This window comes from Rhinoraja longicauda, chromosome 25 (genome assembly GCF_053455715.1).
Source record: "Rhinoraja longicauda isolate Sanriku21f chromosome 25, sRhiLon1.1, whole genome shotgun sequence".
NCBI lineage: Eukaryota > Metazoa > Chordata > Chondrichthyes > Rajiformes > Arhynchobatidae > Rhinoraja > Rhinoraja longicauda.
In genome coordinates, this window is record NC_135977.1 from 22,670,355 (window position 1) to 22,679,234 (window position 8,880).

The window sequence follows — 8,880 nt, forward strand, 5'->3', positions numbered from 1 at the left end:
GAGTAAGCTCAGCAGGTCCAGCAGCATCTCTCTCGAACATGAATAGGTGAGATTTCAGGTCGGAACTCTTCTTCAGACTCATGAGTATCTCAGCAGGTAAATGCTGGAAAAAGCACTCACTGATAGTTTATGTGCACTCTGTGAGGTATCAGAACGACCTGTGGCCAGTTCTGTAGCTGCAAGGGGAGACCTTCTGATTTCAGCAAACTTCCCTTTAAATAACCATAACAGCAACATAAGTTCATACGTCATAGGGGCAGAATTAGGCCATTCAGCCCACCGAGTCTACTCTGCCATTCAATCGTGGCTGATCTATTATCCCTCTCAACCCCATACTCCTACTTTCTGCCCATAACATTTGACATCCTTATGAATCAAGAATCTGTCAGTCGTCTCCACTTTAAAAATACCCAATGACTTGTCCTCCTCAGCTGTCGATAGCAATGAAATCTACAGATTCACCACCCTCTGACTAAAGAAATTCCTCCTCATATCCTTTCCAAACATGTTGTGCACACCTATTCAGACAATTGGTGTTGTGTTAATTTGTGTCAGTAAGGGCAGAAATGGGCATAGTGATGTCAGTAGATGATCGTTTGATGCCAGATAAACCTAAGGTGTGCTAATGTAAATACTGCATGGAAGTGTTCGGTCCAATTTCCCAAAGGATGCAGCTTCACCTGGAATTGATCACTGGACCAATTTGACCCAGCCTGCACTTTCATGTGTGATTTGCACATAAGATCAAGCATTTGTCAAGCATGTTATATCTGCAATCCCTGAAAACTTCAATTGTTAACTGAAATGCATTTACATATTTTTTTTCAATTATTTAATTGTGATTAAAATTCTTTTGATGCAGGATAAAATAAATTTATATTGAGTACTAGACCAAGTGGACCCGTTGGGCCCAAACCTCTCCTGCATTGGTGCAGCATCCTCTCCTCCCCCACCCCTTTCTCCTTTCTCTCCCCTCTCTCCCCTCTCCCTCCCCCCTCGCGTTATCGTTTACCGATTTGCTGTAGTTCAGGAACAAACATACAAACAAACAAGTTTTAGTATGTAGATAACAGTTGGGATGTATGTGACAATTGTAAAAATGAAAACTAAAAACTAAAACTAAATGTAAGTGAGTTCACATTGGAGCATTGTGTGTCGTTTTGGTAACTAGGAAGGATGTCATTAAGCTGGAAAGTGCCAAGAAGATTTACGAAAATGTTGCCAGGACTCGAGAGCCTGAGTTATAGGCAGAGGTTGGGCAGGCTAGAACTTTAATGCTTGGAGCATAGGACTGATGGATGAACGTATATACAGTAGGTGTATAAGATTGAGAGGGGCAGAAATAAGGTGAATGCACAGTCCTTTTCCTTGGGAAAGAGAATCAAAAACTAGATGGTAGAGGTTGAAGGTGAGAAGGAAAAGATTTTAAAAGGAATGAGGGCCAATTTCTTCACTCAGAGGGTGACGCGTATATGGAACGAGCTGCCAGAGAAAGTGGTTGAGGCAGGTACAATAACAATATTTACAGGACACTTGGACAGATAAAGGGATTGGAAAGTGTTGAAGGGATTGGAAAGTGTTGAAGGGATATGGGCCAAATGCAAGCAAGTTAGACTAGCATACTTGGGCAAAAGGTCTGTTTCCATTCTGTATTGCTCGATGACTATAAAAATCAATTTGAAATCAAAAGAAAGAGGGAAAACCATCACAAAAGTTAATCATACTTGCTCTAATTATTTGGTATTTTTAAAGCGCACTGCTTTTTATATAACTTCTTCCCTTAACCTTTCTCCAAATCGGTTGACAGAGGTGACTCTCATTGATTATGTGTTAATTGACACCAGTAGAATCCTATGTGCAAGCAGCTGTGAGTAGCCCTGAAATTCAAAAGACTAAGTCCCCTGGTGAGCAAAACATGAACAGGCTTGTTCAAGTCTACATTTCACAGATAGTAGGACTGAGATAATTCAACATGATTTTTTTAATTAATAATTAACACAGAAGTTTGAGGCAGAATACAAAACTGCTCTGATACAGCAGTTGGAAATGTGTGGTTATTATCAATGGCAGAATCCAATGTGTTTTTCTTCATTTAAGCAGCTGATTAAGTTAAATTTACAAACTTCAAATAAAAGCAAGCTTAAACTACTGTGAGGATATGAGGTTTTGGAAATTCTCCTTGTTTTACATGAATATATTATGACCAATAAACGAGTTTCAGGAATCTATCCTGACCCCATTCCTGCATCATCCTGATTTCACAGTCATGAAGCATTCAAGCCCATTGAGCAGTGGTTCCTAAACTGGACACATTGAATGACACAGCACATCAACAGACTCTTTGGTCCACTATGGAACTGTGATGGGTAAATAATAAGAAGACAATTTAGTTAGAATTTATTTCCCAAAAAAGTAAAATAAAATATAAATGTCTTTGGCTGCCCTGGCCATGCCCTTACCAGCTTACGAGAAATCTCTGACAAACCCAGGCCTTTAACAGGAGTGACCCCTGACATTCATGGGCATTTATGGTGGGAGGAGTAATTTATCAAGAGTGAACAAGTGGGGTTTTCATTCAGTAAGAATGGGAAACACTAGCACAGATTGGAAGAAAATAGAGTATGTTGAGATATTCATAACTGTGATTTTTAGAAGTGAGGAAATATGCAGGGAATTAAAATAGGCTGATGCTGAAAATGACCTGAAGAGAAATCCATTGAAAAGAGAGGCAGAACCAATGAAATCTGGGACAGAGATCATCTCACATTCACTCTGGGTCAGTTGTTCCCCTAGATACATTAATTAGGTTTATATTTCTTTTTGTTTACAATGTTGGTACCTTTCCATTAATCTTTAACTTGCATAATCATAAAACTTTCAAAGCAAAGTTATCTTTCTTGATGTGGCTGCAGTTGCACCTTATCCAATGTGGACCCAAAGTGCCAGAAGTTTAGCAGGAAGGAGTAAGCAATTAGTTTGGATTTATTTGTAATTAGTAAGGTTATTCTATAAAGTACCTGGGGACGTTTTTCATATCAAAGGTGTAACATAATTGCAAGGTGATGTCTGACAATATTTATTGTTGATGTTTCTACTTTAATTGAACACCATAGCACTAAAGCTATTCAGGGGCCATCTGAATTATTAAAAACCTGCTGAACAAAGACAAACCAATAATATTTTGTTTTGACTTTTAGAGGTCAAACGGATAATAATCATCTGCCAATATTCAAGAGTTCAATAGATTTTTATGCTGAGTCTCTGTTTACTGTAAGCACGTTAAAATAATTGCCAATCATCATACTCAGTACATGCTGTCGGGGCTGGGTTCGCTTTAATATTGCCTGTTCCAATGGTATTTTGCTGAAGTCACGAGAATGCATATAATCACTTGTCCCAGGACTTTCCCTTGTGGCCCAGATATTCCATAAAAAATGGAATGTCTTGGAGCCTTGCGTGAAGTTTACTTCAATGGTCCCATCCAACTCAGTGTTCTGATTTAAGATGTATTCATCAGTTAAGCCATTATTTAAAGAACTGGTCAGGCAACACCTGCAGCATTTATGGAGAGAGAAACAAATCTTGACACATGGAAGACATTTTGGATTCCTTCCTGTTGAAATTCTCTGAAGCGGTTAGGCACAGGGGTTTTCTCTGAGCCAGAATTGATCGATAGATTGTAATGTTGCGATACAGCTTGCAAAATGATATCAATGATGCTAGAATATATATTTTTACGAACCCTGATCTCTCTTGTTAGACTATTACCAAGTATTTGGCCCTTTGGACATAGACTGCAGATGAACGTTGGTCATAAAGCAGAGCATAGAAGGCACACAGATTTTAAAGCACAATCCTAGAACAAGCGACGGAAAACAAAACCTTTCAAGTTGCTTAGCGAACAGCAAAAATACCCACAAATACCCAGTGCTAGAGTAAATGTGAGCTTACCTGGTCTATGTTGATATATGCACCAAGAAATAAAATGCAAATCTGTTTCATGCAGTCAAATATCCCTAAATATTGTTCATAGACGATAATATTGAATTTTTTTTAAATTAAAAAGTAAGTCCTTCATCTTTATTTCAAGGATAAACTATTTGTGAGTGTAGACTTGTTATATAGCTTTCCAAAGCAAATACTTTGCAGTGTATATTGTAAAAGAAGTATGTGAAGTATTAACACCGCATTTTCTCTGGTATAATATATGACAATGACGCACTGCATTGCACAGTATCTGTGTAAAGCTAACAAATTAACTACAATTAACGAGCTGAAATAGAGGCAAAGGTGGAAATGGACTTCAGTGAGAGTGTAAATATTATTTTAGGGTTACCAATAAATGTGAACAGCTTGGTTCAGCCTTGGATAGTGAGAGGGGAGAAATTAACGAGTAGGGAACGGAATTTGTAGTAAAGAATAAATATAGCACTTCACCAAGCAATCGGAAAATTGAATAACAGCAGAAGGCTAAGGAAAGATGGTGCTGCGGTGTTATTGGGTGTACATATTGAAACTGGTACGAAGTTTTCAGTGGATAATGCGGGGGCATCGGACAGATAAGAAAGCAAGATGGAATCCAAGTCGAGTTTTGCCTGTCCTAAAGGCGAGGAAGGGGGAAGGGGGAGAAAGAACAAAATGAAATAAGATTCGAAAGATGGCATGCAGAAATGCGGAGTTGTATCCCATTAGAAAAAGCAACGTATAATCTGAGAAATGGATATGACTTCTTTTTGAAGGTGTGGAACCCATTCATGGCAAAGTTAGGATTAAGAATAGGAAGTATTTAAACTCAAGATTGCTTTGTTACCTAGCAAGAATTTAAAAAGAAATTACTCGGAAGTGACCCCCTCGGGACTCTAGGTTTCTTTCTTTCTTTCTTTCTTCTGCTTTTTCTTTTTCCTTCTTTTTAACTGAGGGGTGGGGGGGTGGGGGGAGGGGAGAAAATACAGAACAATACGTGTATAATCGAAGTTATAGTTAGTGACTATTGTTTACTATTGTTTACTATGGAATGTATAATGTATAACGTATGAGTTCTGTTAAAACTTAAATAAAATATATATATTTATAAAAACAAGTCGAGTTTTGCCTGTCCTAAAGGCGAGGAAGGGGGAGAAAAGCGGGAAGAAAAGTGATTGCGGGCAACTCCCTGGCTGTGGCTGGACAGATAACACTGGAGTCAATTGTGCTCCCACAGAGAGCGAGAGATGCCCAGTTCTCCCGTTTTCATCGTTGACACACGTCTTTAAAATCTGTGGTAGATACAAAATGCTGGAGTAACTCAGCTGGACAGGCAGCATCTCTGGAGAGAAGGAATGAGTGACGTTTCGGGTCGAGACCCTTCTTAACCCGAGCTCATTATAATCTGTATTATAATTTTTCGTTAAAAGATAAACTTCGAGCCGTCGTATGATTTGATGGATTTATTATTAAAAGCCCACCATCAAGTCCCAGTATTGTGCCACGAAAGGAAAGGTAACTCAAGAAGAGATTTGAGATAAAACTGTTACTTAATTCCAAAAATTAATTTGACGGCACTGTATACAATAGTTCGATGTTTACAGCTTAATGAGAAATTTATAACATGAAAAAAAAATTGTAAACGAATTTTCAACGATGGTTTGGGAGTTTGTTATATTTAATAATTAGTCTCTTCGAGTTGTCACTTTTACGTTAAACTTGTTTGCAGAATTTATTTTTTTTGCCTTGCAGTTGTATGCATTGAACTACGTGTTTTTATAAAATAAATATTCTCATTCAACATTTCCTTCCTATTTTTCGTGACAAAATCTGTGGTTTGGTCACTTCCCCGTCTCTCTTCCGGCGTCTTTCTTGAATATGCAACAACCAACCCATGCAAGTAAACATCATCTCGGAGAGCCGTATTTATTACTTGAGATTTTGTTTTATTCAGCACGGAACACACATATACAATAACTGATGCTATAGCAAAACTCAAGATTATATGAACAAATATACCAGAAAGGAATACACGCACGGGTTGCTCCTGATTATATTACGAGATCTCTGCAAACAAATCTATTTCCTGGATGGTAGGCGGGGTTTCTCATTTGTTAAACGCTTTGCATATATCTTATTCGAAGCATTTCCTCTCGCTTATGGATCAGAGGAAGGTCATTTAACGACCAGTAGGTAAGTTGTCCATCCGGCTATCACTAAAGCCCCCAATAAAACGGTGTAACTGAAGAGGACGAAGGTGAGGAGTTCTTTCAGCACCCGCAGATAGTGGACAGCGAAGCGCTCCGCCCGGACCGTGCTGCCAGCCATGGTCGGAATGTGTGTCGGCTGTTCCCGGGAAGAGCAGCTACACCACACGGCTCTGTCAGCGTCAGTCACTCCTCTGTACAGAAACAACCCAGAATGTAATGCGAGGTTAAATGACATGACCATACATGTCCGTGCTATTACTGAAGGCAAAGCCAGATGATCATTTAAAACGCAAGAGCTTCACATTAAAGAAAAACTCAAACATTTACTTCAGTCACCTTTAAACCGATTTTAGTTTCATGACGAGACTGGATGACTGAATGCGTTTATTGTTCTCATGGTCGTATAGGGTCATCAATAACTTCTAAATGGTGCGGGATGTTTTATCATAAATATTTAATACTGTGCAGGCTTCCTCCGCCTGAGCTTTCACTTAGCTTTGAGTTTTAGTCTCAAGCTTTATGATTACAGAGGAAACCAGCAGAAGTAGTTATTGTGCCGTAACAACTGTCTAATCTACAACGATTTTCATCGACGTCTTTTGAGGATACATTGTTATCTTTTCAATTGGATGGTAGTGATGAAGGGTGATACCAACTGTTGACACGTTGCCAAAAGATAGAGTTTTCGAGATGAGGAAACGAGATGAGAAATATATAATAAAAATCGATATGAGAAATCGGAATTAAAGCAAAATGGACCCTCCACCACCATTTGCGAAAACTCCCTAAAATTGCCCACAGCTCTGAGAGATAGTTTATTTTCTCCTAATTAGTGTGGATTTCCAGTTGTTGGTGTAAAAGGTTTTGCCAACGTTTGGGCTTCCCGACAATATTTATTCATAAAACTCTGCTCTCAAACTGTTGGTTGTACTTCGGTTCAATTGGAATTTGTCCGCGGACAAATTGCATTAACAGATATCTCAAGCTTTCTGGAAATAACGCGGGGGGTACTCAAACATAGAGGAAACCGTTTTGATGAATTGCGTTAGAATTATTTGTCAATTAAAAGTGCCGTTTTATCAGATACTGCCACCGAGATGACCAATATAGTTCACACCGTCACTTATTTCCAAACTCTCGCTCTCTTCCTCCGCCCTGGACCAACCATTCCTGTATCAAACTCCCGCTTGCCGGGGATTCATTCAGGGCCTTAACTTCTGTGCACAAAACATTTAAAATAAACGAAATGAAGTTTTTCTGCCACACTTTCTAAACTATTGAAGACTAAAATACAGATCTTCATAAATTGCAGTTAGTTTAGTTGTCTCTCCGCTGCATCGTGTAAATAATAAGTGTTAAGTGCTAGCGGAATTCAGCGGTTCAGGCAGCATCTGTGGAGGGAACGGACACACTACGTTTCGGGTCGGGACCCTTCTTCAGACTGATGATGGGGTTGTGCTAAGCCCTTGCCGTTCTCGGTACCTCCCTGTTTTATTTTTCCCCAGACGAAACGCCCAACTAAGCGCCAACATCTTACCTTCAATGGTACAATTGTGCTTTGAGTAAATACACCTTGGCAGATGACGAGGCTCGCTCACTCCCAGTTGTTTGCGCAAAACGGATGCAATAGGTGTGGCCGCCGGCTTTAAAGTGTTTGGACAATGGAGACCTCAAGCTCCCCGGAAACTACAGCAAAAAAGACCCCCAAACCAGAGACAACTACTTTGGAATTAATTCTCAGTGAGAAAGTCCCGCGTTATCAGCCCCAAAACAAAACGGGGAATTCAACGGGAAACGCTAGAAATACCCTCGGCAGGCGGGACAAAAAACAAACACTATGTTGTCAGCGCCTATTACTGTGGTAACAAGATGTTAAACTTATATATAACTCAATTAAATCATTTATTTGTGCAGTATTAATAATGCAGAACTCGCGAAGAGACACCTCTCAGACTTGGCACTCTCATCTTTGGGTCCACAGTAGACAATAAGATCAAATTTAGTTAGTGAACACATCCTGTTTTATATCATGTACAGAATAATTCGTAGTGTTCTCTCGAAAAACGAATCTTTTTTTTCGCAATTCGTTAGTAAATTCCGAAATTCGCACACGCGTCGTATTTTTGCGTAAATACATTTCTTGTTTATTCTTACACAGCAAGTTCCAGTGCAGTTCGGTTTCTTGGACTTACCGGGTTCGCATGTATATGAACCAAGACAATTGAAAGACCCGATGACCAATTGCCGATGTACGGGAGGACCAAGGAGGCTCTCGGTTACTTGTGCACAAGAAAACTTGAGGAAAACCAAGCGAACACAAAAGTCAGGCACGAATTAATGTTTCATCAATCCTGGATCAAACTGCTCTGGCAACAGGCACATTATCCCCTACCAACCAGGAGCAAATGGGCTTCTAATCCAATCAGGATTTCCTGTTATCAAATCATTGCCTCGTCCACCGCTGTCTTCAGAGAAAACAGGCTATTAAGGAGCTGATCAGGAAAGCTATTAGTGGTAATTGCTCCTCGAGAGACAAAGTTCACTCGAGACTGACTGCTCTCTTGCTGTTTAGTAAAAACAAGTTATGGTTTTATGGCATAAAAAGGAAAAGAAAATGCGCATTACGGAATTGTCCAGATAACAGAATGAGCGCAATTTAATTACATGACATGAAATCGTAGAAACATGCTGTCTTTCCACCAACGCC

At 39.5% G+C, this 8,880-nt stretch overlaps 1 long non-coding RNA gene across 1 annotated transcript; it reads right to left on the bottom strand.

Moving 5' to 3' along the window:
- Positions 1-6,138: 6,138 nt before the first annotated feature.
- LOC144605661 (uncharacterized) lies at positions 6,139-8,415 on the bottom strand. The gene is made up of 2 exons (XR_013548882.1): positions 8,366-8,415; positions 6,139-6,364 (listed from the first exon to the last, which is right to left on the bottom strand). It is a non-coding gene; the product is annotated as an uncharacterized LOC144605661 (long non-coding RNA).
- Between the last annotated feature and the right edge of the window lie 465 nt (positions 8,416-8,880).